The sequence below is a fragment of the Dipteris shenzhenensis genome, chromosome 13, assembly GCF_047967505.1.
Source record: "Dipteris shenzhenensis isolate YYH24624 ecotype China chromosome 13, Dip_SZ_1.0, whole genome shotgun sequence".
Taxonomy (NCBI): Eukaryota; Viridiplantae; Streptophyta; class Polypodiopsida; order Gleicheniales; family Dipteridaceae; genus Dipteris; species Dipteris shenzhenensis.
In genome coordinates, this window is record NC_141608.1 from 32,539,744 (window position 1) to 32,563,507 (window position 23,764).

Below are 23,764 nucleotides of genomic sequence, written 5' to 3' on the forward strand. Positions count from 1 at the left end.
GATGACTGCCTACACAATCTAAACAAGCAGACTGTCTTCAATCTCAACATCGATCCTATGCAATTCCAGAACCTCCGCCTCTACCTTCGCATCTGCAATCTCCACAGACATCACATCTGCACGTACGAGGATATGCACGCCACCCATTTTTGGAAGTATTGCATGTACCTCACTCGCCTCATTGCATGATAGCTAGACTGCTATGCAGTCCTATAGGCAGTCCTCACCACCGACCTCCTCCAGCGTAGCTAACCTGAAGAGCGGATCATCACAACAAGAAAGGGGGCATGTTAACATCCATAGAGTACAGTTGCCGAATGCAAGGTAATCAGTGATTAGAGGTGATTAGGCTTCACGATCTAGCCCCCACGGACAAGCTTAGGGAGTCTCTAATCCCCAAATATCCCAAGGCCAAAGATTGCATGCAACATGCACATAGAAGGAGTAGAGCTCAAACTCAAGGAGTTTGATCCCCAAATATCCAAAAGCCAAAGACTCCATGCAACGTGCATAGATTCTATGTTCCAAATACCACCCAAGACCAAGGATTATAGGCAATGTGCACATTTCAAGTCTATGTCCATGGAAATAGCCAAGGAGAATAGGTCAAACTCAGGGAGTTTGATCCCCAAATATTTTGAGACCAAAGCATCCAGGCAACGTGCAGAGGTTATACATTCCAGTTGCAAGCTGTTGTTAAGTGTCTCGTGGGATTTAAGCCTTGCCACTCTAGGATTTGATCCTCGTTTATGGGATTTGAGCCCCAAATGGCTTAAGGCATGAGGGTGCTTAGGGAGTTTGATCCCCGAATCACCTAAGCCTTGGAGGTGCGAGGCTAATATGAACACTATTTGGGAACTGGTTAGGACCACCTCCTAATACTAGGCTCAAGTCCCAAGCACTTTAATATGGTTAACACAAGCATTATTTCTGCTAGTAGGGAGAGATGCAAAGAATAGCAATATGGCTTGGCACCCTACGAGCCCAAGAGCCTTTGGTTGTCAAAGAGGAGAATGCTAAATGGAAAAGCATTGGCCCTCCCTTCAAAAGGTGACTTGTATTAAAGGCCAAAGTATTGACTTTGGTCTTCATTGTTGTTTGCACAAGTTTGAATACAAGCCCTCTCTTCTCTTCCAAGAGAGTGTTTTGGGTGTTCTCTTGTTTCCATTGTAGTGCCCTAGTGTTTGCCACTCCATCCTCCTTCACTCTCCTCTTCCGTTCTCCTTCTCCCTACCTTCTCCCCTCTCCTCTCCCCTCTCCCCCTTCCCTCTTTCTTGCATGGAAACACATTGCAACAATCTGGAGGCCACTTGAGTGACACTTGCAGATGACTCATGCCTTGCATTACTCTCACAAGGAGTATCTTGGAGTGGAGGCTCCATTGGCATCTCTTCAACATCCCCATGAGACGTGAGTCACCACCGAGACCCACACAGCCACTTTCAAGAGTTTAAAAGAAATTCATTTGAAAGCGACCAAAATTTGAAAATGTGAGGAGAAATCCAAGGAAATTAGATATGGACCTTGTTATTCTTGACCTTTTGATAGGGATCGCTTTACTATATTCAAAGTTTCTATACCAAGATGGAATGAGGTCAAACCTCAACTTGTGATTCTTTTCTTGCTGTGAAATTCGTCTCTTATGGCAATGTCCATATAGTTGTTTTCCACATAGAGAGTCTTCTTAGGCAAGTTCATGTAGCTACACTCATAAAGAACCATCACTACTACACAGGGGCCTTGTTCCAGTGATTAAGCATTGATGTTTAGCATGCGCGGTGCACTAATCATTGTATGTATGGTGGGTTAAAAAGTTCAGTATACACCGACCTTTATCAGACTTGTTAATGGTTGGTATATACCAACATTTTATAGAAGTGTAAAAGGTCAGTATGTACTGACTATAAGATGCTTTCCTATATTGATGTTTGATAGAGAGTATTTTTCCCCATACCAACCTTTAAAGAGAGTGTTTCCCAATGAAAAAAAAACTTTCTTTTCATACATGTTTGATCCTTTAAAAGAATAAAAATACAAGAGCATGTACATCAAGTTTGAAGCTCATATATTCATGTCTAAGTTTGAGATGAAAAAAATCAATCAAGAGCATTTACATCAACCGCTTCAAGTCCTGCACACCAAACAAGTCTATCTCCAACTCTATACCAAGTTGATCCCCTATATCATCATCATACTCTAGCATCGTACATTCACCTAAGGCTTGATCTTGTAATTCCCCTTCTTTAATAAAGTCGGTTGATTCTTTATCATCATCTTCTTCCTCAATACCGTGATCTCCATCTTCCTCCTCTACAATATCATTATGTGCATCTTCCTCTTGGCTCATATTGTGATCTTCATCTTCTTTGCTAGATCCATTTGGATCAATTGGATCTGGCATTGGTAGTGGGATATCCATATCCACATCTCTATCTTCAAAAATGTGTTTACTTTGTGGTGCAACTTGGATCACGTACCACCATCTTGGATCAGAATGATCCGGATGAAACTTGGATGAAAAACCACCTATATTGAAGATGGGTGCCAAATTCCATCAATTATATGAATTTTTGCTTAAGTACATGTACTAATAGATCTTTAAAAATGAAAGCATTTGATTAATTAAATCATTAGTATGCACCTACTCACAATGCTCGGAAAGAACAAAAGTATCACTTCCATCGGTCTAGAGTTTGGTGGAGTTTATCACAAAGAAACCACTACTTTCTTTCCTCATTGTAGCATGGGGACTTGTAAATACTTCTAAACCATTTTACATCAAGAATGAAAATATTAAATTGTCTGAAATTAATTTCATAGATTTCACGTATGGTCCCACAATAATCCAAGTATGAGGAGAGAAGATTGGTATCCGAAGCACTTGCTCGGATATCTTGTGTGAAGTTAGCCCCATGACTCCACAATCATATGTGACTCTCTTTGAATCTATGCATTCCATGCAAAAATGTAGTCCATATGGCCATAATGCACTGTATTTTCTGTATTGCAAAAGAGCATCATTAAAAAATGAGGATGCATCTATTTTATAGCACATATTGCCACAAATAACTTAATTACATCAAGAGGTAAGAAGTTACATGCATTATACATCTAGATGATAACTCTTGCTCGTGCTCATTTATTATTTCTCCATTGTGTTTAGCTTTACGTAGAGCCATTTGTAGCCAATCAAGTGACATGTGAGTGGGGAGAAGGGAGAGATCCTGTGGATATGGTTGTGCTCACCTATGCATGACTATGAATCTCATCCTTGCATTTATTCTATCTGCTTTGGCCACTTCATATCTCTCAATCCACTTTTGCATCTCCTTGCTATTGAGGATACAAAACTTAATAAATTTCTCGATTTGCTCTTTGCTCATCTTTGTTTCAATCCCTTTTCCTTGGGGAACCTCGCCACCAACGATGCGATCATCATCCTTGTTATGCCAAGCTTGTGGCATATCAGGATCCATGGATGCAAAAAACTCTGTGATATATACTAATGACTCTTGCACAAGCCATCCCTCTTCCATGCTTGCTTCTGGTCTTGCTCTCTGCCTTACAAGTCCCTTCAAAGTTTTCACAAACCACTTGAGAAAAAACATCCACCGACTATGAATGGTACCTGCAATGGCCACCTCATCAACTATGTCACAAGAAGTGCACTTGAGTTGTCATAATGCTCAAGGGAAAGTGCTTCTCAAGCAAGCATACATCTTTAATGAGTCCACCCTAGCCTTCTCGATGCTCGATATTTTTGAGATATCCACCTATGTCAAAAGACCCTCCTTTTCGGCTCTCTGATCTTCAAGGTCCTTTTGCATCTTTTCTAGCTCCTTGTCCACCATGTCCCCATCATTTCTTAGAGCCTATTTCAGAGCTCCTTCATGCACTTCTCTACTTCTTCTCTTCTATGCCTTTTCATGTCGACCAATTTTGTAGCGGCCTCAACTTGCTCTTGTGCTTGTAAGACCCTCACTTGTGCCTCCTCTACCTTGGCTTCTACACCTTCCCTGAGACATTTCTCAAGTTGTGCTCCCTTTGCTACATCGGTGGGTTTCATCCATGCAATTCTTCAGGTTGGCTAACACACTCTTAGAGTTTGCCCTTGAGAAAGATACATCACATCCTTTCAGTTACTCTACTGCTACTTGAACCTGCCATAGCTTCCAGGTTCCTCTCATATCAAGAAAGAAGTGAATGGTCTTCTTCAGCACATCTTGGAGGTCTATTGGCAAGCTCAAAATCTTGACTCCACCATCTTTACTAATCTGAGCATTGGGGTATACGTCTAGAATATCCTCTCTTCCACTGCTTCTCGAAAAAGTGTGCTTGCAAACTGCCTCTAGAAATTCCTAGAGCATTTTCAATCATGCTTTCATTGATGGTAATCTTTTGACCTTGACAGACTAGTTGCCCCTCTTTCATGTTCACCTCCTACACCATCCTAGCGAAGTTTTGGAGAGCATCCAAATTGGGCTTTTGAATAGCAAGAGAGGAGCTCCCATATGTCACGATTTCAAGATCAGGGGAGGAGGGGCTCTCACACTATGCTACAGAGGGGGAGGAAAGATTGTGTAAGGAGCTCCCGAATTGTGCAAGGTCCATTATGAGAGGGGATAGAAGTTGCAGGAAGAGTGCAAGGAAGAAAGAAATGGTTGAGATGGATAGAAGATGAAGCAATGAAGGAAATGGAATAGTGGAGGCTTGAGATTGCAAGGGAGAACGAAATGTTCGAGAGGATAGAAGAGGAAACAGTTAAGGGAATGGAGAATTGGTTTGTAGCTCGACTACACTGTCAAGATGAGAACCATTGTGGTGGTTGTAGCCCAACTACTATTAAGGAAGGTGAGAGCAACCATGGTGGTTGTAGCCCCCGACTACTATTAAGGTGAGAGCCACCATGGTGGTTGGCTTGAATTTTGAATAATTCAAGGCGGCAGTACTGACTTGCATGGTAATGAATGATTAGAGGTGGTGGCATCTAAGATTCCCACCCACGTCTGTGGTGGAAGCTAAGATCCACTGGGTTGTCAGTTAATTACTAGCCACCACAGTGGCCTGCAATTACTCAGCTTCTAGTTACCACCACCGGATTGCATGCATGATTACTACGCGTGCAGTAAATTATGGTAATGAGGGATTACAGGTGATTAGGTTTCATGATTTAATTTTGTGGGAATTACTACTTGATGGTGGTGGCTATCATCAGCCACTTCTATCATGGCTACGATTCCACCATGCCACCGCTCACCCACCACTGCACTTTAGCATGCATGATCACTACGAGTGTAGTAAAAATTACTAGTCTCCAGGCTCGCATGCTCAATAGAGAACTAGAGTGCATGGTAATGAGTGATTAGACATGGTAATGAGTGATAAGACATGGTAATGAGAATTATTGCCCAATGGTGGTGGCTCTCATCAACCACATCTATCATGGCTGAGATTCCATCGGGCTAGCAGTTAATTACCAGCCACTGGAGTGGCACCACATGGCATCTTCTTCATTATTACTAGCCCTTTTGGGGGATTCCATCTGGGTGGCTTGCAATTAATATGAATAGAACCCTAGGCTCCAGCCACCACGATGGCTCAAACTTTATAATATATATAAGATTCGTTGCATTTGGCACTACGTTGCTCTAATTTGGCCCATGCTCTACTACTTTGCTCCACACCCCTCCTCTAGCTCTTTTCCGCCCCTACTCTACTTTACTCCATGCTCCCTCCTCCAACTCTCATCATTTAATCTGCTCCCCTGCTCATCTTCTGCTCACCTGGACTGGTCTTCAGCATGCCTAGTACCACCCCCCCTCGATGCTTTGTGATCCCAATAATATCTGCCTTCTCATATAAGGTGATTGCGTTGCACTCACCTGGAGTAGAAATGCTAGCACTAGTGGAATCCCTTCATTCCCAAAGGTGATTCCCCACAAATTGGAATGTTATCACCTTAGATAACATGCTCACAGAGGGCCTCTTTATGGCTGTGCTATATGGGTTTCCCCTAGATGCCGACGAAGGCCTAAATATTTTTAGAGTAGAGTACTCTCGACTTCCTGGGGGGGGCCCTAATTTGAGTCCTAGCAATGTGCATGGTCTTCGGCGAGGTCTTCGGCCTCTCCATCGTATCCTCCTTTGGCTCCCTAAAAATTTTTAATGCAACAAGCTAGACTGGCAGAAAACTGAGTTGTACCCATTCTCTCTTGCTTAGATGAGGCTCTCAGTAATGGCTAGATGTAATCTTTTGGGCTCTCAATGATCTTTTGGTTCATTGGATGTAATGTTTTGGTCTTGGTCTCTAAGGAATTTATGTAATCTCTTTTTGTTCCATTTGAGGCTCTCAGTATGCACTATTTGTTAACTTTTATATTTGTATTTGAATGGTTATGGATGCTACCTGTAATCTTTTGTTTAAGGCTCTCAGCAATTGCCGAGTTTTTATAAATGTAAGATCCTCTGTTCAATTTTTGCTCGGGTATAAGTTGATAATTTTTATATAACTTGTTATTGGACGTAAATGTACATTGTAATATCTTTTGCTCAATTTTCACTCGATAAATTATACTTTTAGCATCATTTATATTTACCGCAACAAGGACTGAAATGCCACAAAAGGACTATAATTTCCTTGGTTTATGACCAAAATAGCGCTAAAATAACTCCGACCCCACCGTTGTGGTTGCATGGAGATACATCTAGAAAAATACAATTCATAAAATGCAATTGATGATATGGCCTGTCCCCTCTAGGGGGGCAAGGGCCATATCTATGTGCATTATACAATATCCAGGATGCCACTGTATAGAAATGGCATGTCGATATGGCCCTTGCCCCTAAAGGGGACCCCTCAAGTGCCATATCATCAATTGATTTTTTCTTGGTTGCACAATAGAATACATTTTCCTTGGTACATGAATATATAACTCCAAGAACCAACGTGGTGGATTTCATAGATCTCCTCCTGTAATACATAAAAATAGGTAATGGAACTATAACTCCAAGAACCAATGCGGTGGTCTCTTAAAGACAACCTTGAATTTTGGGTGATGATAGGTGGTCAAGCCGCATTGAGGCGATGCTCAGAATGATAGATTGCATGTCATTATTATGCCAAAAACTAGTGCGGTGGTCTCTCTAAGCCAACCTATGATTTGCATGGGCTCCGGGTGAAGAAGCGACAAAAGGCTGCATGATGACATGTGGTCAGGCTGCACTATAGCAATCCTCAGAATGATAGATTGCATCTAATTATTACGGCAAGGACCAATGTGGTGGTCTCTCTCATTATTATGCCAATGCGCCTTTCATTGTTTTGCTTGTACTTGAGTAGTAGAACTCAGTCATGGAGCTCATGAGTGTCCTTATACTTTGCATTTAGAATGATGACTATGTGATTCTCTTTGACAATGATTTATGAGTACTTGAATTGTAAACATGACTAAGCCCAAGCAAGTAGAGAAGTTTGATGGAACTAGTTTCCATACTTGGCAAACAAAAGCTAAGTTTGTGCTTATGAAAAAGGGGATATGGAATGTTGTGAATGGAAAGGAAAAGAACCCTACAAAAGAAGAAGCTAATTGGTTGATCAAAGACAAGAAGGCTCTTACTATCATTGCTTTGGGATTAAGTGACTCATGCATTCACCACATTGATGGCTTTGAAACTTCACATGAAGCTTGGGATCATCTTCACACAGTATTTGGTGCACAAGGGAAATGCTTCAAATACATCTTGCTTATTAAGTTTCTTTGGCTACAATTGGACTTTACAATGAGATACCCTTATAAAGGCCATGTGATTGAGTGCATTGTAGCTTCCCGTGGTGAGCATTCAGCCAAATTATTTGTTGAAGCCTTCTCTGTAGATTATGCTGACATGGGGTGTGTTGATGCTGTCATTTCACTTGTTAACTGAAGATCCAAAGTCCACAAACTGGTTAATCATCCAATAAAGAATAGCAGACCTTCCACATGAGATGTGCCAATAGATTCTTAGGCATAATCCTTATGTAAAGCAATACCCACCATACACTAGGCCTTGAAGGCCAGATTGTAAAGGACTTGTACATTGATGAATACAAATATTGTTACTTTCTAAATACATACTTGTACTAGTTACTTTGTAATATAGACTTTGCTAGTTACTTTGTTGATAAACTTAATGGTGAGCTGATAAATGTACTTTGTGTTCTTACATGGAATTAGTGCTGTTAAATGATACTGGTGTTTGTTGATAAAAGTACTAGGTGAGCAATTGTTTTATCTAGTGCATAAATAGCCAATGTCGATGCAATAAAATATATGGTCCTTTTTTATATGTTATCTTTTATGGTATTTTTTGTTCAACCATATAGTACCAATTTCGGTTTTGGATAAGATAATACTAACTGCTGTTAGTCAGGTCTAAGCTAAGGAATCATGCATCATGTCTGTTATGGTGCTCATACAGTTGGCTATTTTCGACTGGCATTACAAATCCATCAATGTGTAATAGAGCTATATACTCTTCTGCTCTAGAGCTACAGGATGGAATTGCAAAAAGGGATGATAATATCTTCAGAGACCTTATAGATGCAGGGTACGGCCTAGAAGAAATAGCAACTTTGGATGTCCGAGATGACAATCCCAGACATCTGAAGTTCTATGGTCGGGTAACGAGGATGCTGAGGAAGAAGGGCAAAAAACTCCCACGTTCTATGGTCGTTCCTTCCTAGAACATAGTATATTGGGGTGTGTGGAGTGCAACACCACAGAGCTACTGTATGTATCCAAGCCTGAACAGGTTGTATGTTGGGGTGTGTGGAGTATAGTGCAAACCTATTATATCCAAGCTGTTTCAGCTCCGTAATGTCATATGACTGATTCTATATGTCTTATTATGATTTTATATGGCACCTTCTGATTTTGTATGGCTCATTCTGAATTATAAGTGCAATATATTAAAAAGAGGAACAACATTACAAAACTATGATATGATAGTAGTACAATGGTTCTCTCTCTCTCTCTCTCTCTCTCTCTCTTTCTCTCTCAGGTGACAATAGATGTGCTACTTAAGATAGTACTACATAGTATCACATAGTACTAAGTAGTATGATATGATAGTAGTACAATGGTTCTCTCTCTCTCTCTCTCTCTCTCTCTCTCTCTCTCTCTCTCTCTCTCTCTCTCTATCTCTCTCTCTCTCAATCTCTCTCACTACACTTGCACAAATTTTGGATTCCTTTTCTTTACCAGTATATGCATATTCATTTGTCCCATTTAAACACTTGATTTTAAACATTTTTCCCATTTGTCCCATATTCACTTGGCATGGAAACACTCCCATTTATTCAATGTACGCAAAAAAAACACACTTAACTTTTTTTTTTTTGTGAAGACAAGATGCATTTGTATTACAAAAAGCAGCCCCCAAAGGGGTAGCTAAAAATACAAAATGCACACAAAAATATGTAAGAGCCATTGCAAAAATACATGCTCAATAACAGTTCTTATAGAGAAATGTTTTCCAAGATTCGTTCGTGCATCTCTTGGGGTACACGATACACCATTCTCTGGCCTTTAACCTTGTGCTTTGCTTGCAACATTTGGAGCTTTATTGCCAACACTACATCAGCATGCACTATAGCAAGAGGTGCATCTTTTAGTAATGCATAACTGCCTTTGCATTTTGGGATTTTTGCATAAAAGATTCCAAAAGCCACTTGATCCCCAATGTTAAAGATATTACCCCAGCCATCCGTCTCTTGCTCTATGAGGATTGTTTTTTATTTTGAGCATAGCACTACATAATAGTCCTCATTATCTTCATTTGTAGGGGACCGTAGTACTACAAAATGGTCACCCATCTGAAGCATGTCAGCCATCTGGTCTCTATCCATCGCATATGTTATAGATTCCTTCTCCACGTTTGATGCAGTCTATCCATTGATGGGCTCTAGCCTGTTCAATGTCCATGGACTTGCATGAGATAAATTGGTGCACTTATCCCATGTTTCATCCATGCAGAATGAATGAAAGCATGACAAATGTCTAAACAAGGCTTGTGTGGGATAGATATTTGTTACTAAAACCCAATATGCAGTGTGTTGAGTGACTTCCTTTGATGGTCTGTAGTTCCACGCTTTAGACCTGTCAACATCACCAACCTTTACTTCTATGAAGAGCCTTTGTTTAGAATCATCTCCCATCTTCCATGCCAACCATTCCACAACATCATGTGCATTTTGTAGCTTTGCACCATTTACATCCAATTGCTCAGTGGTTACTCCATGCTTTATGACTGCACCAGCATATCATGTTCTCCCTTGCCATGACTGCTTCAGAAAAAGTTCCACATCATCAGAATCCTAGTCAAAGAGCAATACCTAGCATAACAAACAACATATATATTGCATTTTAAAATATGCAACATCTTCACTGTGATGTAGAAAATAAGGGTGCAGTGTCCAATGTCTTATTAGATATGCTCAATGCCTCACCTTCTTGGTGACCACCAGTGGTCCAAGGTGATCAGGTTGTAAGGCCTCGAGGAGAAGCCATGTGTGAGCCCGGGACACTTGATGGGGATCCTGACTCGCATGTTAGATGAGGTCTATCAATGAGACCGTTGATGGTAGAAAGGTGATTATGTGGGAGTCCCTTATTCTTGTTAGGGCTTGGGGGGTCCTTGGGGGGCCAGCAGCCCCCCTAGTGTGGGTTTGGGGGCGAGAGTCCTTGAGGCAACAGTATAGGAAATATTCCTTGAATATTCCATGGATGACTAGTCAGTTCCATTGACTAGGTTGAATGGTCAACTCCACCGACTAGGTCGACTAGTCGACTCCACTAACTACGTTAATCTGACTACCACCCTCATAGCTATAAAGAGGTGACCTCCCCACTCCATTGCATCAGATCGGTTCATATCAAATTAGATCTTCTAGCTAGTAGCTCTTCACCTAGTATCTGTCTAGATCACCATCTAAGCTCCACTGTGGGAGCACACAGGTGGACGGAGCCATCATCTGTACTACATCAGTATTGAAGGAAAATTTTATTCCTCTCCAGTTTACTATGTACTCTCTATTCTTTATTCAATTTTTGTTCCGTTGCGCCATGTAATTTAACATGGTATCAAAGCCCATGCAGCCCTAAGGATCAAAAAATAGAAGAGAGGTGAGGGCTTCAACAGCATACGGAGTGATGGAAATAGGAAGCAGCTCAACAGGAAGCAACTCAAGTTCAGCACCTGCTGCTGCACCAACAATCCATGCGTTGAGGATTTGCCCACTAGCCTTCACTGAAGGCAAGCTAGATGGTACGAACTACACTCTGTGGAAGTTTAAAATTACTACTATTTTGGATTCATATGAACTTTTAGAGACAATACTGGGGACTGACCCAGAACCACAAGGAACCCCCGACCTAGCAAATCTGGGGAGTATGCTACCTCCTAATGCCAACCTTCTACAAGCTTGGAAATGTAGGAACGTAGATGCTCTGTGTGCCCTGGTTACAAGTACTACTGATTGTGTTTTGACCTTGATTCAGCATACATCTAAGGCAACTATGGTCTAGAACATATTGAAGTGTCAGTATGAGACGCGGAATCAGACAAGGATCCAAAACCTGGAGAATCAGCTCGTAGCTGAGAAGTTTAATGAAGGAGAGATAGTGGAGGTGTTGGACCCGAATCAAAAATATGCATGACCAGATGGCTGGTGCTGGGATACAAAAGACTAGCAAAGAGCTAGCTCGGGGATGTCTCTGGATATGTCCACCAGGTTTGATGGACTAGTAACAATGCTTAACACTCAGGTGAGACCCCAACCATTGTCATTTGAGGAGTTTTGTGCTTTACTTATGGAGGAGAAATTGAGGCTTAAAGCTCGAGATGGAGGCGACAATGGGGATGCTATGTTCTCTACCACTGGGAAAGGCAAAGGTGGTTCCTCCACCAAAGGTGAGTCCTCTACTAGTGGTGACAAAAAGAAAAGGGCGGCAAGAAGAAGTTTCAGGGAGAATGCTTCTACTACAAGAAGAAGGGCCATATGATTGCAGATTGCCGGGTCAAGAAAGCAGATGAAAAGAATGGTACCCTGAAGAATATAGATAAGGGGAAAGAGACAGCTAACACAATGGAAGTAGAGTTGGATCTATTTTTGGCCATTGAGGAAAAGTGTTCCTTACTTCAAGAAGCTTCAACCACTAATTCATGGGTGTTGGATAGTGGTGCCTCCCATCACATGACCTACAAGAAGGGTCTATATTGTTCCATGCAGCCTCTATAGGAACCCATCACCATGACGGTTGGTAATAACGCAAAATGGCTTGTTGAGGGTGGTTTCATTTGTTTTTGTAAATGGAGATGTTAAGAAACTATCTAATGTGCTCTACAGGAACCCATCACCATGACAGTTGGTAATAACACAAAATGCCTTGTTGAGGGTACAGGTATGGTTTCATTTATTTTTGTAAATGGAGATGTAAAGAAACTATCTAATGTGCTGTATGTTCCACAAATCAAGAGAAATTTGTTATCAGTGGCTTCCATAATTGACCTTGACCATGAGGTGAGATTCAACAAGGCAGGAGAAAAAATTTTGGATAGTGCAGGCAATCTTGTTGGCACAAGAGTATTGAGGAACAATCTATATGATCTAGGTGCTCTTACAGCTACCGCTGGAGTGGGCACAAGTAGACTTTGGCATGAAAGATTCAGCCACATCGGATTTGCAATGCTGAAGGAGATGCAGAAGCAAGGTATGGTTGCTCACTTACCTACAGTCGTAGAAATCAAAGAACCATGTGAAGCTTGCATGATGGGCAAGCAACAGAGAAAGGCATGCCCACAAGAAAGAAAGAATAGAGCAAATGCTCCTCTAGAGTTCGTGCATGTTGACTTGTGTGGTAAGATGCCTCCACATGCCTTGGGGGATCTTCCTATTTTTTATTGATTATCGACGACTATAGTAGGAAGATGTGGGTGTACTTTCTTCGTGAAAAGGCTCAAGCTTTTCGTAAATTTAAAGAATGGCTATAGCTTGTTGAAAATGAAACAGGGAGAAAAGTGAAGAAAACCAGATCGGATGGTGGTGGTGAGTTTGTTTCTACAAAGTTTGGAGATTTTTGCAAGAGCAAAGGGATCAAGTGACAAATGATGACACCACATACACCTCAGCAAAATTCAGTTGTTGAATGCCTAATACAAACCACCATGGAGATGGGGAGGTGTATGTTGAAAGGTGCTGGACTGCCAAACCACTTTTGGGCTGAGGCTATCAATATTGTGGATTACATCCTTAATCACGGCTATGCAAAGGCACTCAAAGGTAAAACACGACATGAGGCTTATAGGGTAAGAAGCCATCTGTCTCCCACTTCAGAACGTGTGGGTGTGAATGCTATGCGCATGTACCAGACAAAAAGAGAAACAAGCTACAACCAAAAAGCACCAAATGTATCTTCTTAGGCTATTGTGATGAGAAGAAAGCCTATAAGTTGTATGACCAAGAGGCAAAGAAGATCATAGCGAGCCACGATGTGTGTTCAGGGAGCAGCCACATGCAATGGAGGCAGAGAAGAGCTCTTCCACTTTATCATCAAGCGAAGAGGTAATTCACTATGGACCTGTCCTAGGAGCTATAAAGGAGGAGGAAATATCAGATGATGAAGGTATAAGTCACCAACCTATTGTTACACCACCAGAAAAGCCATTGCCATGATGGGTAAGGTAGCTCTACAACCATGATAATCAGATGCCTATGTCTATTGAGCAGCATGCAGATGGACCAAGGTGGTCTCAGAGAATCGAGGAGCAAAGGAGGGATTTTGCTCACATAGTCAATATGGCCTTGATGGCTGAGATTATTGCAGAAGTAAAGAAGCCTGTGAGTTTGGAGGAAGCACTTGCAGACCAAGATTGGAAAAATGCTATGCAAGTAGAATATGATAGCATCATGAAGAATGAAACTTGGGAGCTGGTAGACCGACCACCTAACAGAAAGTTTATTGGCACCAAGTGGGTTTGGAAGGTAAAGTACAAGGCCAATGGGACTTTGGAAAAGTACAAAGCCAGATTGGTTGCACAAGGATTTTTGCAGGTTGAAGGGTTTAATTTTCATGAATCTTTCACTTTGACTGCCAGAATGACCACTATTCACACAATACTATCGATGGTTGCTCATAAAAAGTGGCCAGTTTATCAAATGGATGTTAAATCAGCATTCTTGAATGGTGACCTCAAGGAGGAGGTGTACATGGCTCAGCCACTTGGGTTTGAGGCCCTCCATTCTAAGAATAAGGTATGTAAGCTGAAGAAGGCTCTGTATGGGTTGAAATAGGCCCCAACAGCATGGTACCAATAGATAGACAATTCTTTCATAAATTAAACTTCAAAAGATGTGCCTCATATGCTAACTTTTGTATGTGTACAGGAAAGGTGGAAAATCTGCTATTATTGTTCTATATGTGGATGATCTCCTTATTGCAGGTGACTATGAAGACATGATCGAGTAGACAAGAAAGGCGTTGAGCACTGAGTTTGAGATGGTAGACTTAGGCTTGATGTACTACTATTTGGGATTGAAGTCTGGCAGGAGCCAGGCAAGATCTTCATCTCTCAACAGAAATATGCAAGGGAAATCTTGAAGGCATTTGGCATATACGAGTGCAAGGAGATAGCTACACCTATGGAGGTAAATGCGAGGTTGTCTATGGAGGATGCCTCACCACCAGCGCGGGAGGTACAAGAAGTTGGTCGATAGTCTCATCTATCTGTGCAACACCATATCGGGCATCAGTTTTGCTATTGATCTTTTGAGCAAGCTCTCCAATAAGCCCCGAGAGAATCATTGGAATGCAAGGATGCAGGTTCTCAGGTATGTAAAGGGCACTCTTGATTATGGCATCACCTATGGTATGGGCACTTCCTTGGTTGGTCATTGTGACTCAGATTGGCCTGGAGATATTGATTCCAGGAAATCAGTTTCTGGATATTGTTTCTCTTTAGGTTCAAGTATCTTCTCTTGGATCAGTAAGAAACAACCAATAGTGGCATTGTCTTCTACCAAGGCTGAGTACAAGGTAGCATGTTTTGCTACATGTGAAGCAGTGTGGTTGAGGAGGATCTTATGGCACATGGGAGTGCAAGAGGATGAGGCAACTGTGCTAAGGTGCGACAATCAAAGTTGCATGGCCATTGCTAAAAATCTAGTGTTTCATGTGCGCACAAAACATATAAAGATTCAATATCACTATGTCCATGATTTGAGGGATAGTGGAATTGGTCTATTGTCCAATAGAGCAAAATGGAGTAGATATCTTCACCAAGGCACTCGGGAAGGATCAGTTCAGGGTCATCTTCAGAGACTCCGCATTGGGTCGAGAAGGTAGTTCACCTACGGGTGGACATTGAGGGGGGGTGTTAGATATGCTCAATGCCTCACCCTCCTAGTAACCACCAGTGGTCCAAGGTGCTCAAGTTGTAAGGCCCCCATATGAGGAGAAGCCACGTGTGAGCCTAGGACACTGGATGGATCCTGACTCGCATGTTAGATGAAGTCTGTCAATGAGACCGTTGATGGTAGAAAGGTGATTGTGTGGGAGTACCTTATTCTTGTTGGGGCCTAGGGGCCAGCTGGCCCCCAGCTGGGGGGTCCTAGAGGGGGCCAGGAGCCCCCTTGGTCGGGGTTTGAGGGTAAGAGCCCCCGAGGTGATGGTATAGGGAATATTCCCTAAATATTTTATGGACAACTAGTCAGTTTCACTGACTAGGTTGACTGGTCGGCTCCACTGACTGGGTCGACTAGTCGACTCCCCAGACTTCAATCCCAAAACAGTGGTGCATCAAGCCTAAGTCTGTCATCTCAACCTCAGTGCTCAACACCTTTCTTATCTGCTGGATTATGTCTTCATAGTCACCTGTAATAAGGAGATCATCCACATATAGAACAACATCGACTACGTGGATCTGACTACTACCCTCATAGCTATAAAGAGGCGACCTCCCCAGTCCATTGCATCATATCAGTTTTGATTAGATCAAATCTTCTAGCTAGTAGCTCTTCACCTAGTATCTATCTAGATCGCCATCTAAGCTCCACTGTGGGAGTGCACGAGTGGATGGAGCCATCATCTGTACTACATTAGTATTGAAGGAAAAGTTTGTTCCTCTCTAGTTTGCTGTGTACTCTCTATTCTTTATTCAGTTTTTGTTCCACTGCTGCGCCATGTAATTTAACATGTCTTACCTTGCAACAAAGTAAAATGGGCAAGTGGCCTTGAACTGAGATGTTCCCCCATTTGACCAAACCTAGTGTCTTTTAAACTTCAAGCCTTTAGACACCAACCATTGATGGTGGAGCATAAAGCAATGCTACACAAATAGTGTGTCATGTTATGTCATCTGAAATGTAAAAGATGGACTACTTTTTTATCTTGCTTGTCTCCTTCCAAGAGCAAATATGAACCAAGATGGTCACTTGGTCATTATGCCAATCCATTGATTGAAACTCTTTCTACACTTTGAATGTATAGTTCTGTGCAAAGTCAACAATTGAAAGCACCACATCATCAGGAAAATTTGTGGTGCACTTTTTGAATTGAGAGTGTTGCCAGTAACTACAGAAGTTGTGAGTGATAAACACATTTAAGTGTTGCAACAAGTATTGAGGGATGATGATGGATGGAGGAGGTTCCTTGTATAAGAATTTTATTTTTTTTCTTTGCATCACCTTTTCTCGTATCCTCGGTTACATATTCATATGTATTCCATCTTATCAATGCACCATTTGCATCATCCAACTCACGTGGGCAAAACAACGGTTGTGGGCACTTGTCACATTTGTGCAATAAGCATTCAAACTTGTGCCATTTAGCATCCTCTTCCTTTGGAAATATTGCCGAATGCCACATTTTAGACACAGAAGAACAACTGTTGGTGTGGGCAACACACGCGTCTTCCCCTTGGGACCTACAAACCATGCATAAGCAATCACACATATCTCCATGCAACAATGTGATATTCTACCTCATGGAATTCACTGCTAGTCAGAACAAGTCTATTCTTGTATGGTAAATACAACAACAAGTATTCCTTTCCTTCAGTTTTTTAATGAAATAGGGCTTCAGATTCTGAAAAGAACAGAAATTAATATCTATGGAAGGATGCTTCTCCTTGAAATTAAGGAAGAATTATGTCTGCAAAATCAATCATCAACAATCAATATTATTTAAATGTAGACAGCAAACAAAAAAACTATAAGTTATTTAAAACTTAGACTGCCATTATTATTTTTCTAAGTTCTATCACTCAATTACTAAGTCTTAACTGCCACTAGTAGTGCCAAATATCAGTAAGTGCTAAACAGTACTAAATGCTGTTGGCTCTTTCCTACTGCTTTCGTAGGAAGAGCTGGGTATTCTATGTTGCAGGGTTCCGAGGCTTTTCGTCACCTACAGATATATTGGGATTGTCGTTGTAGTATATGTGTAGCTTAGGACCTCGAGTCGTGTTCCGGTGAGAGACGTAGGCTTAAGTGTGGTAAGTAAACAAAATGCAAGCATGTGTAAAAGGCACGTAAACCATTGTTGTTGGGGTAATGAAGGCTTTCGCCTTCATTGGGGGTTGTAGGGTTTAGAAAGAGTTCAAGGGTTTAGGAGAAGTTCCAGGGTTCAGAAGGAGTCCAGGGTTAGAGGGAGGGTTCAAGGTTCAGAGTAGAATACATGTTGGAGAGCTCGTCTCCCTCGTAGATCATGGAGTTTAAGGGTTTAGGAAAGCATAGGAGTGGGAGAGGAAGAAGGTGTAAGAGCATGGGTGAAGGAAGAGAAAGAGGAGGAAGGAGGAGGAGGGAAGAGGAGGAGGGAGAGGGAGGAGAGAGGAGGAGGAGGAGGAGGGAGGAGGAGGAGGAGGAGGAGGAGGGAGGAGGAGGAGAAGGAGGAAGGAGAAGGAGGGAGGAGGAGAGGGAGAGGGTGGGTTGCAGGGTTGGAGGAGAGGGGAGAAGGGTTGCAAGGTTAGGACATGCTTTTGGACGTGCAGTGCAAGGAAGCATGGACACTTGAGACAAATGCTTGGAATACCAATGTAGACTCAACACAATGCCCCAAGAGTGTGGGCTTCATTCCATTATGGGGTATTTATACAAGTTGGAGAGCTTCTCTCTCTGCATGTAACACAAAGTCGTATCACAAAGTTGTAACACAAAGTTGTATCACAAAGTTGTAACACATTCTCTCTCTTCATGTAGAAGATGTAACACAAAGTTGTTACACAAAGTCGTAACATAAACTTGTAACACAAACTTGCAACACAAAGTTGTTACACAAAGTCGTAACATAAAGTTGTGTCTAGAAGTTGTAACACCTTCTCTTTCTTCATAAGTTCATGTTGGCACAGAGTCAACAAATGCTAAATAGCACTAGGTGCTAAGTATTGTTGTAAATTCTAGATAGTACTATATAGTACTTAGTACTAAATAGTAAATGCTAGATAGTACTAAATATGTTTACATAGTACTAAGTGCTAAATATTTTATTAAATGCTAGATAGTACTAAGTGCAAGTATAACTAACTGCTAGTTTAGTACTATTAGTAAGTGCTAATATTACTAAGTGCTAGATAGTACTATTAGTAAGTGCTAATATTACTAAGTGCTATATCGTACTAAGTGCTAATATTAGTAAGTGCTAATATAGTATACTAAGTGCTAAATAGTACTATTAGTACTAAATATTAAGTGGTAATATTAGTAAATGCTAATATTACTAGTGCTGGATAGCACTAAACAGTAAGTGCTAGATAGTACTAAATAGGAAGTGTTAATTAGTAAGTGCTGAATAGCAAGTGCTAGATGGTAAGTGCGATATTCCTAGGTGCTATATAGTACTATTATTATTGAATAGTAAGTGCTAATATTACTAAGGGCTAGATAGTATTGAAGAGTACTTACTAAGTGCTAATATTACTAAGTGCTAAGAATTATTGAGTCTTAAATAGTACTCAGTAAATAGTACTTACTTAGTGCTAAATGTTACTAAGTGCTATGTAGTACTAAATAGTGCTAAAATACTGCACAATAATACTAAATACAACTAATATTTAGTAATAGCAGAGTTAAGACAAGGAAGAGAACAATATCTAAATAGCACTATATAGTAGTAGTAGTAGGGTTAGTGCAAGGGATAGTACTAAATAGTACTAAATAGAACTAGTAGTAGGGTTAGTGCAAGGAGAGAATGATTATGCTCAAAGTCCTCCTCTAATACAAACAATTTCAAACATCACACACTATTAATTCACACTAAATAGTACTATTTAGTCATAACGAGTATTCTATTTAGTCATAATAACTGTCTTGAAAGAGCAAACAATACTATTTTGTCCTATCTTTATTCCTAGGATTGATTTCTAAAATATGGTCTATACTATAAACGTATCAAGTCCCCGCCGATGTAGTATTTAGTACTGTGATTTTATGATTTAGTGCTAAATTCGCTTCATAAAGAGTTTGTTACAGTGTTAAATGTTAGCTTTAACATTTGAATAATACTAATATTATCCTTGATAGTACTAAATAGTTGTAAAGAGTACCAAACAATAGTGTGTAACTTGGGCTTCGTTGAAAGAAGGAAGATGCACCTCTGTGAGCTCCAAGAAATGGGTGGGATGTATTGCATACTTTTTTGGGTTAAGCCTATGCTTGCAAACATACTTCTTATTTGGGGAAACCCTGGTGTTGTCTTTCCAAAACTAGACAAGACATTGAACAACGTCACAGCCTAAGGAATTCTGTCTACACTTTCGACCTCCATCTGCCCATTTGAAGGAAGCTTGTTTTATGTCCATGTGATGTTTTTTTAGATTCCGTGCTTGAATTCCAAGGGCTTTAGCTACTTTGCTATCACTATATTTTTTGAATGCTGAAGTGTTAGATATCATGTGGAGAGCTACTCTCTTCACAGAGCTAACTTATTAGCACTTTGTACTCTTTTCACAAGACTCAATGATGTCTTTAGATTATCCACTATTGCCATTGATATGGACTAGCTTTGAAAATTTGTCTCATCGACAACCTCTTGCATATCTGGATGTTTTATAACCTTAGACAAAATGTCAGCCTTCGTTCTCAAGTCCAAGTTCTTTGTGGTAATCTTGGCACTACTTGTGTTAGCTAACAAGTTTGTCTTCTTCATGGACTATCAAGCACTGCTGTACTTGGACAACAAACCTTGCATGATGGGACACATCACTAGGTGGATGCTGATCCTACTAGAATTTGACTTTACAATCGTTGTGTGCAAAGGACAAACCCAGGTTTAATGATAGCGAAGCTTCAACTGGAGTAGAAGATGATCTCCCCAATGCTTCCCTCTTCTTCCTCGACTCCTCCTGTTCTTCCTCATCCATCAATTCCCTTGGCATGCAACTTCCACTTCTATTTGCCATGGAGTCCGAACATGACTTTTTTGAATTCGAGGCTCACCTGGGTCTCCATCCTCGCCCTATTCCAGAGGTCATTGGCCCATCAGATTCTCAAAGGACTCCCTCGACCACCATTCGAATGCCGACCAAAATACTTGCAGAGGACTTACAAGATGAAGAATCCTCCACCAGATAGGCTACTCAAGAAGAGCGAGCCACAGTAGGCACAACCCCCATGAAAACATGAAAGCGCACCCCAGCCAACTGCTGGCGATGAGTACAAGATTGTGCATTCACAAGTGCACTCACCATTGGGAGAAGCATGGCTCCAAGAGCTAGATGATTGCATGATCCACTTGCGCTTCACCTTCGAGAGTCAAGACTACACCCTCCACTACCACACCGTAGCAGGATATGCCGCTCTCTAGGACCCAATAATTGTGGAAGCCCTCAACTTTTCAAGCTTGGGAAGAGTAGCAGCCGTTTCCCATGCCACCTGGACATGACTCTACTGGTGGAATTCCTCAAGACATACAACAGCAACACCAACATTGGTGTCTTACGTGATGCAGCCGGTAATCCCCACCACTACCAGATCAATCAAGACACGGTCCAGGCAGTATTCAACCTGCCAGTGGTGGCATAGAAATATTCCAAGCAAAAGAAGAAGCTCGACTCCCTAAATACAGCCTGTCCCTATGACCACCACAAGTGCAGAGGCTGCATTCAGTTGACCACCATCTACAAGCTTGAGGTAGAGCACCTAGCAAAAGCCCTGCAATGGCTCACTCAAGTGAAGCACATGAAACATTATCAATCAGTTGTACCCAATATCTTGCTGTGAATGGTGAAATTTCAGGAGACAAACTAGGCTGACTACTACTGCAGCCAAATGAGAGATGATCTTAGCACTATGACGCCAAAAATTGATATTTTAAACTTGGCATTGATATTGTTTTTCTCTATGTTTGATAAGGGTTTGAGTATCAAGTGATAGCCTAGCAGCTCTCACTTATTTCTATTTTCTATGATATTGTATGGGATTGAGAGGATGAGTGGAATGGCTCATTGTAAATACCATAGGTATGAATTATAAATACCTTGGTATGGGGTGAGAGTTATTTGTGTATGGGATATTATGAGTTTTTAGAAAATAGGAAGAGTGAGTCATATAAAGAGGTGGGCTCATGTCCATGTGTTCCAATAATATAAGAGAGGCCACATGCCAAGCATGTGGAAGGCATGTGGAGGAGTGTGAAGTCAAGAGGAATCCTTCTAGAACTCCTATGTGGAATAAGGAGGATGTGGACATGTGGAAAAGAGAGGGTCCCTATGGGCTCCATGTGAGGAGACTCTTGACTTTCTCAATATTTTAAGAGTCTTGAGCATCTTTTGATGGGACACATGGCAAGAGTAGCCAAAAAGGACATGGATGGTGACATACGTGCTTATGTGATTGATGGGGAAAGAAATCTACAGGCAGCAATTGTAAATGGGTGAAGGAGGGTAACAAAATCTCTATAAAAGGAGCCCTCCTCTCCCTTGTTCATCAGAATCTCTTCCACCATTGGGCCTTATGTTGCTGTAGTTCTAGTCTCCCCAAGCCTCTTCCATGAGCCTCCTCTTCCTCTTGTAGATATTCTCTTATGTAGACTCTTGAGTCCTTCCCTCTCTAGTTTATTCTCTCTCTATGAGTAGTCTTGGAGCTTCTGCTCCCTCTTGTATGTATGAAACCTCTTCTTCTCCCTTGTGTTTGTAGTGTTGAGGTGGATTCTCACTCTATTTGTAATGAAGGTCACTTCAGGTTCTCTCTCTCTCGAGTGTCTCTTCCCTTTTCTTTCTTTCAAAGCCTTAAAAGTTCTTTCTATTCGGCTGCTCACTGTGCACACATGGTCCATTTGTTTCCTGAGCCACTATGCAAACTTCTTCCCCTCTTCTAGGCAAAATCTATGAGGGGTGGATCGTTGATGAAGGTGGAGTCTTAAGGGAGCATCCTGCTCAAGCGAAATTAGCCTGGGTGGAGGGTAGTTTTCATAATAGTTTGACCCCCTGTTAGTGTTTTGCTCATAACTTTCTGCTCTCGATAGTCCGATTGTAATGAAATTTATATCATCGCGAAGCTCTCTTCAAGGGCATGTTCCTATATAATCAGATCTTGAATCAGATACTGCTGCAAAAAGTTATGAGTCTCTGTGTTTGACAGTATGTTTTCATGACAGTTTTTACCCCCTTCCAGTAAACTGCCCATATCTCTTCAACTGTCTGTCTGTTTTCAATGAAACTTATATCAGCGCGAAGCTCATCTCAGGGCGCATCTCTTTATGTGCTTGAATTTTTGATATCATGTCTCTACTGAAAGTTATAGGCCTCTGTGTCTAATGACAGTTTGTAGAGTGTTTTGAGCTAAGTATAAAGGTGTCTATGAAGGAGGTGCAATGTTTCCTCGGAATCTACCCATCCGACCTAATCAGCCCTTTCAAACTCCTCGATATATATCAGTTCATGTCATGTTGAGCCGCAAGATCTTCTTTCAACAACGTATCGCTCTTCTCTTTGGTGCAGACCGGCTCGCTGAGATTATGGCCTCTGCTGATCCTTTCCTTCTCCCTATGCTTGACTACAACATCACTTGGGAGGTTACCATCTTCATTCTCATCTAAGGGAGGAAAGTATGGTGTGGTATCTTGGCATAAAAGCTTCTTTCTAATGTCTCATTCTCAATGATAAGTATCTTTGGCTGTCAGTTCGAATGCTGCAGGAAGTGAAGAGGTGCGTGAAGTTTATTACCCCCAATTTCATGTCACATCTTTTGGTGGAGACTCCGGGTACGTTTGGTATTGGATTCATCCCACCTTACTAAACGGTCTCCAGTGTACTTGATTGCATGTTATGCCTAGAAGAGGCATGTGTTTGTATGAGATAAAGAAGATGCCTGGAAGAACTCCGTTAGAAGAGATTGCAACCCGTTTAAGAGAACTTGAAGATTGTGAAGGTGATGCTCAAGCTATTCGCACAGTCACCATGATCATATCATTTATGTTTACATTGTTGAATATGTTGGTGAATCGACAACGCCGGCAGCAGGCACAATGATATATTGGGGATTGTTCCATGCACTGGCAGCTTGGTGTGAAGAAGAGTTGAGTCTTTGGGTAGTTTTCGACTATAACAGTGGAGTGGTGATTCTTAATGCTTTCAGCTTCTTTTGCTATGCAAATGATGAAGATTACAATATCTTGAAGCTTTTATGCGCACTTCCTATTGTGAGAAGGGTGATTCTAGAATGCATGTATACACAATGTTTTCATGGTGCTGGTTGGTCACTTATTTTTGAAGATTTTGTTGAGGATCACATTGT